The following is a 6,938-nucleotide window of genomic DNA, read 5'->3' on the forward strand; positions in this document are numbered from 1 at the left end:
CGAGCGGCTTACCCTTATGGATTGCCGCCCAACTATTCGCCACCCATCTTGCAAGAAGATGCGGGCCACATTGCTTCTACCGTCCATGAAAAAGAGCCTCCTCAGCAGCCCGACGAAGTCCATAAAGACCCTCAAGATTATGCTCGGAGGGATGTCGAGTTTTATCCCCCGATCCCCGAAGGGCCGGCACCAGGCACGTTGCCTCAACCCAACATCGCAGCATCGCCAATAGTTTTGTCCATGGAAGGGCCGCCCCCGGCAACTGAAGAAAGGAGGAAGCTCGATCTCCTTGAGGAAAGATTGAGGGCTGTGGAAGGATTTGGGGACTATCCGTTTGCAGACATGACGGATCTTTGCTTAGTACCCGATGTTGTTATTCCCCCGAAGTTCAAAGTGCCGGACTTCGACAAGTATAAAGGGACGACTTGTCCCAAAAACCATCTCAAAATGTACTGCCGTAAGATGGGCGCTCATTCTAAAGATGAAAAGCTGTTGATACACTTCTTTCAGGATAGCTTGGCCGGAGCTGCGGTAGTGTGGTACACTAATTTGGAAGCTTCCCGTATCCGTACTTGGAAGGATCTGATTACCGCATTCCTAAGGCAGTATCAGTACAATTCTGATATGGCTCCTGACCGTACTCAACTGCAGAATATGTTCAAGAAAGAGGGTGAAACCTTTAAAGAATATGCGCAGCGATGGAGGGATTTGGCGGCACAAGTAGCTCCTCCCATGGTTGAGAGAGAGATGATCACCATGATGGTAGACACTCTGCCAGTGTTCTACTATGAGAAGCTAGTGGGTTACATGCCGTCCAGCTTTGCGGATCTGGTGTTTGCCGGGGAAAGAATCGAGGTTGGGTTGAAGAGAGGAAAGTTTGATTACGTTTCCTCCACAAATGTGAACGCCAAAAGAATCGGGGCAACAGGGGCAAAAAGGAAGGAAGGAGATGCCCATGCCGTCTCTTCAACACCCGCGTGGGTCAAACCCCAGCAAACACCTCATGGTACCCATCAGTACGCGCAACATCACCCAAGCTTCTCGGCTCATGCGGGGAACGCCTCTAGTTCAACACCCGTGCAGCCTAAGGCACCCACCCAGAGGGAAGCTCCCCAAGTTCCAACTCCGAACACGGCTCGACCGGCCGGTAATTCCAACACGACAAGGAACTTCCCTCCAAGGCCATTGCCGGAATTCACCCCGCTCCCGATGACGTACGAAGATCTTCTACCATCCCTCATCGCCAATCATTTGGCCGTGGTAACTCCCGGAAGGGTCCTCGAACCCCCTTTCCCGAAGTGGTATGACCCTAATGCAACTTGCAAGTACCATGGGGGTGCCCCGGGGCATTCCGTCGAAAAATGCTTGGCCCTTAAATACAAGGTCCAACATCTAATGGATGCCGGATGGCTGACTTTCCAAGAGGATCGGCCCAATGTGAGGACCAACCCGCTCGCCAATCATGGAGGGGGAGCAGTTAATGCAGTTGAATCCGATAGGCCCCACAGGTCCAAACCTTTAAGAGATGTGGCAACCCCTAGGAGGTTTATCTTTGAGGCCCTACAAAAGGGAGGTGTAATTCCCCATAGTGGGTGTAAGGAGGATTCCTGTCTGCTACATTCCGGCGAGATGCATGACATGGAGACGTGTTTGGAAGTAGAGGAATTGTTACAGCGGATGATAGACCAAGGTCGACTAGAAGTCGGCATTAAAGGAAAAGAAGAGCAGCATATATGCATGCAATCTACGGAGGGGAGCGGTGTTGCGAAGCCCAAACCCTTGGTGATATACTTCACTAAAAGTGCAGCCTCGCAAAAGCCCGGGCACCCCTTAATGGCCAAACCTGTTCCTTTCCCGTACCAAAATAGTCACGCGGTCCCGTGGAGATATACACCTCCAGGGAAGAAGGAAGAAGAAGTCACTGACGTCAGCTCGCTGTCAGCTAAAGTAACAAATATCACGGGGCTGAGCGGTGTGACCCGTAGTGGTCGTGTGTTCGCACCTCCGGACCTACCAGTCCAACCCGCCGACGTCAAAGGAAAAGGAAAAGTGGTGGAGGAACAAGATGGCGAAGCACCCCACGCTTCGAATAAAGATATGTCAGCAAAGGGGCCCCCAGAGAAAAGGGATGGTAGAAAGGAGGTGTCGCTAGAGGAAGCCAGCGAGTTCCTTCGGATAATTCAGCAGAGCGAATTCAAGGTTATCGAACAGCTCAACAAAACCCCGGCTAGGGTCTCGCTGCTAGAGTTACTTATGAGCTCCGAGCCTCATCGGGCTCTGCTAGTAAAAGTGCTGAACGAGGCTCACGTGGCCCAAGATATTTCGGTAGAAGGTTTCGGAGGGCTGGTCAACAATATCACTGCCAACAACTATCTTGCCTTCGCCGAAGAAGAAATCCCCGCCGAGGGGAGAGGGCATAATAAGGCTTTACACGTATCAGTCAAGTGTATGGACCATATCGTGGCCAAGGTACTCATCGATAATGGTTCCAGTTTAAACGTGATGCCTAAGAGCACTTTGGACAAGTTACCATTCAATGCTTCCCATTTAAAACCAAGTTCAATGGTGGTTCGGGCCTTCGACGGCACTCGCCGAGAGGTTAGGGGAGAGATCGATCTCCCAGTACAAATAGGCCCTCACACCTGTCAAGTCACCTTCCAAATAATGGATATTAACCCCCCCTACAGCTGCCTGTTGGGGCGCCCTTGGATCCACTCAGTGGGAGTTGTGCCTTCTACACTCCACCAAAAGCTGAAATTCGTAGTGGAGGGGCACTTGGTCATCGTGTCAGGCGAGGAAGATATCTTGGTAAGCTGCCCATCCTCCATGCCTTATGTGGAAGCCGCAGAAGAATCGTTAGAAACCGCTTTCCAGTCTTTTGAGGTGGTCAGCATTTCCTCCGTGGACTCCCTCTTTGGGCAACCTTGTCTGTCCGATGCGGCGGTAATGATGGCCCGAGTTATGTTGGGGAACGGTTATGAACCCGGGATGGGTTTAGGCAAAGACAATGGCGGCATAACTAGCCTGATAAAAACCCAAGGAAATCGTGGGAAGTATGGTTTAGGCTATAAGCCCACTCAGGCGGACATGAAAAGAAGCATCGCGGGAAGGAAGAACAATGGTCAGAGCTCGCGTTGGAGACAAGAAAGTGAAGGAAGCCCGCCCTGCCACATAAGTAGAAGCTTTATAAGTGCGGGTCTGGGAGACGAAGGTCAAGTGTTCGCGATATGTGAAGATGATGTTCCAAGTACTTCGGATTTGGTCCGACCATGCCCTCCTGATTTCCAGCTGGGAAATTGGCGAGTGGAGGAACGCCCCGGCATTTACGCAACAAGCATAATGTAAACCTTTACGGTTTTAAAAGCTCTATAGTTGGGCCTAGGCTTTAGAGTTTTCGTTTTGTTAAGGCTTTGTGTCTTTTGTTTTTGAATTTATAATACAAGGATCTTTCTTCATCTGTTCCTGGTCTCTACCCATTCTCATTCATTTGCATGTTTACTTCTTTTTCTGAAACGGCAGATTCGATGACGAGTCCCCCGAAGGTACTAATACCTGGGACCCGTCTATCAACTTCGAGCAAGAAATGAACCAAACGGAAGATGAAGGAGATGAGGATGTGGGACTTCCTTCAGAACTAGAAAGAATGGTCGCCCATGAGGACCAAGAAATGGGGCCTCATCAAGAAGAAACAGAGCTAGTAGACTTAGGAATTGGCAGTGGAAAGAGGGAAGTAAAGATAGGTACAGGCATTACCGCACCTATCCGTGAAGAATTAATAATCCTGCTAAAAGACTACCAAGACATCTTTGCTTGGTCATACCAAGATATGCCCGGTTTGAGTTCTGACATTGTGCAGCACCGGTTGCCTCTAAATCCCGGGTGTCCCCCAGTAAAACAGAAATTGAGGAGGATGAAGCCCGAAACGTCCTTGAAGATAAAAGAAGAAGTGAAGAAGCAGTTTGACGCTGGATTTCTGGCCGTCGCTCGGTATCCAGAATGGGTTGCCAACATCGTACCAGTTCCTAAAAAAGGTGGGAAAGTACGAATGTGTGTAGATTACCGGGACCTGAATCGGGCCAGTCCCAAGGACAATTTTCCGTTACCACACATCGATATCCTCGTAGATAACACGGCCAATTTCGCTTTATTTTCCTTCATGGATGGTTTCTCTGGTTACAATCAGATAAAGATGGCGCCCGAGGATATGGAAAAGACTACTTTCGTCACCCTGTGGGGAACGTTCTGTTACAAGGTGATGTCCTTTGGACTCAAGAATGCCGGGGCAACTTATCAACGGGCCATGGTAGCTTTGTTCCATGATATGATGCATCAAGAGATCGAGGTCTACGTGGACGACATAATTGCTAAATCTAAATCTGAGGAAGAACACCTTGTCAACCTGCAGAAATTGTTCGAAAGGCTTAAGAAATATCAATTAAGGTTGAACCCCGCTAAGTGTACCTTTGGGGTCAAATCAGGGAAATTGCTTGGTTTCGTTGTAAGCCAGAAAGGGATAGAGGTAGACCCCGAAAAAGTGAAGGCTATCCTTGAGATGCCAGAACCCCGTACAGAGAGGCAAGTCCGAGGTTTCCTGGGGCGCTTGAATTATATTGCCAGATTCATATCGCAGCTCACCGCCATTTGTGAGCCGTTGTTTAAACTCTTGCGTAAAAACCAAACTGACCGGTGGAATGAGGATTGCCAAGAGGCTTTTGGAAGGATCAAAAAGTGCCTAATGAATCCTCCCGTGCTTATGCCACCAGTACCTGGAAGGCCTCTCATTTTGTACATGACAATCTTGGACGAGTCAATGGGGTGTATGCTGGGGCAACATGACGAATCCGGGAAGAAAGAGCGCGCTGTTTACTACCTAAGTAAGAAGTTCACGACCTGTGAGATGAATTACTCCTTGCTCGAAAGAACGTGTTGTGCTTTAGTATGGGCATCCCATCGCCTAAGGCAGTACATGCTGAGTCATACTACCTGGTTGATATCCAAAATGGACCCGGTTAAGTACATCTTTGAAAAGCCAGCTCTTACAGGACGAATCGCCCGGTGGCAAGTCTTGCTATCTGAGTTTGATATAGTCTACGTCACCCAAAGGCGATAAAAGGAAGCGCTTTGGCAGATTATTTGGCTCAACAGCCTCTTAACGACTACCAGCCCATGCATCCGGAATTCCCGGATGAGGACATCATGGCCTTGTTCGAGGAAAAGTTGGACGAAGATCGGGACAAATGGACTGTATGGTTTGACGGAGCGTCAAACATTCTAGGTCATGGCGTTGGGGCAGTGTTGATCTCTCCGGACAATCAATGTGTACCTTTCACAGCCAGGCTAGGATTCGACTGCACCAACAACATGGCCGAATATGAAGCATGTGCCCTAGCCGTCCAGGCAGCAATTGACTCCGATGTCAAACTACTCAAGGTGTACGGCGACTCAGCGTTGGTAATCCATCAGCTGAGAGGAGAATGGGAAACTAGAGATCCCAAGCTGATACCCTACAAAGCCTACATCAAGGAGTTGGCTGAGACTTTCGATGAGATCTCCTTCCATCATATTCCCCGCGAGGAAAATCAAATGGCGGATGCACTTGCTACATTGGCATCTATGTTCCAGCTAACACCGCACGGGGACCTACCCTACGTTGAATTTCAGTGTCGTGGCAAACCCGCACATTGTTGCCAAGTGGAAGAGGAACGGGACGGAAAGCCCTGGTATTACGACATCAAGCGATATGTCGAAAGCAAAGAATACCCGCCAGAGATTGCCGACAACGATAAAAGGACATTGAGGAGGTTGGCAGCCAGTTTCTTCATGAGCGGAGGCACACTGTATAAGAGAAATCACGACATGACACTCCTGCGATGTGTGGATGCCAAGGAGGCAAATCACATGATCGAGGAAGTCCATGAGGGCTCGTTTGGAACGCACGCCAACGGGCATGCTATGGCCAGGAAGATCTTAAGAGCAGGTTATTACTGGCTTACCATGGAAAGTGATTGTTGTGTCCATGTGAGGAAGTGCCACAAATGTCAAGCATTCGCGGATAATGTCAATGCCCCACCGCATCCTCTGAATGTCATGTCCGCCCCTTGGCCTTTCTCCATGTGGGGAATAGATGTCATTGGGGCCATTGAGCCCAAGGCCTCGAATGGTCATCGCTTCATCCTTGTAGCAATAGATTATTTCACCAAGTGGGTCGAGGCGGCTTCATATACCAATGTCACGAGGAATGTGGTGGTCAGGTTCATTAAGAAGGAGATTATCTGCCGATATGGTTTGCCAAGGAAGATTATCACGGACAACGGCACCAACCTGAATAACAAGATGATGGGGGAAATGTGCGAGGAGTTTAAAATCCAGCATCACAATTCCACACCCTACCGGCCAAAGATGAATGGAGCCGTGGAAGCAGCCAATAAGAATATCAAAAAGATTATCCAAAAGATGACCGTGTCATACAAGGATTGGCACGAGATGCTCCCATTCGCGTTACACGGTTACCGGACTTCAGTACGAACGTCAACTGGGGCAACGCCGTTCTCATTGGTATATGGATGGAGGCGGTGTTACCATTTGAGGTAGAAGTCCCGTCATTAAGGATCTTGGCAGAATCCGGATTAAAGGAATCAGAATGGGCTCAAACACGCTACGATCAGCTCACCTCATTGAGGGTAAGCGCTTAACGGCCATGAGTCATGGGCGCTTATACCAGCAAAGAATGAAGAGTGCATTCGACAAGAAGTACGCTTACGCAAGTTCCATGAGGGAGACCTTGTGCTAAAGAAAATGTCCCATGCTGTCAAGGACCATCGAGGGAAATGGGCCCCGAACTACGAAAGGGCCTTTTGTTGTGAAGAGGGCTTTTTCCGGAGGAGCCCTGGTGCTTACCAACATGGATGGCGAAGAGCTACCTTCACCGTGAACTCTGA

The 6,938-nt window shown here is 49.4% G+C and overlaps 1 pseudogene; it reads left to right on the top strand.

The window, feature by feature from the left end:
• The first annotated feature begins 270 nt into the window (after positions 1-270).
• On the top strand, positions 271-5,610 carry LOC114386017 (annotated as a pseudogene).
• Positions 5,611-6,938: the final 1,328 nt, after the last annotated feature.

The sequence above is a fragment of the Glycine soja genome, chromosome 15, assembly GCF_004193775.1.
Source record: "Glycine soja cultivar W05 chromosome 15, ASM419377v2, whole genome shotgun sequence".
Lineage (NCBI taxonomy): Eukaryota > Viridiplantae > Streptophyta > Magnoliopsida > Fabales > Fabaceae > Glycine > Glycine soja.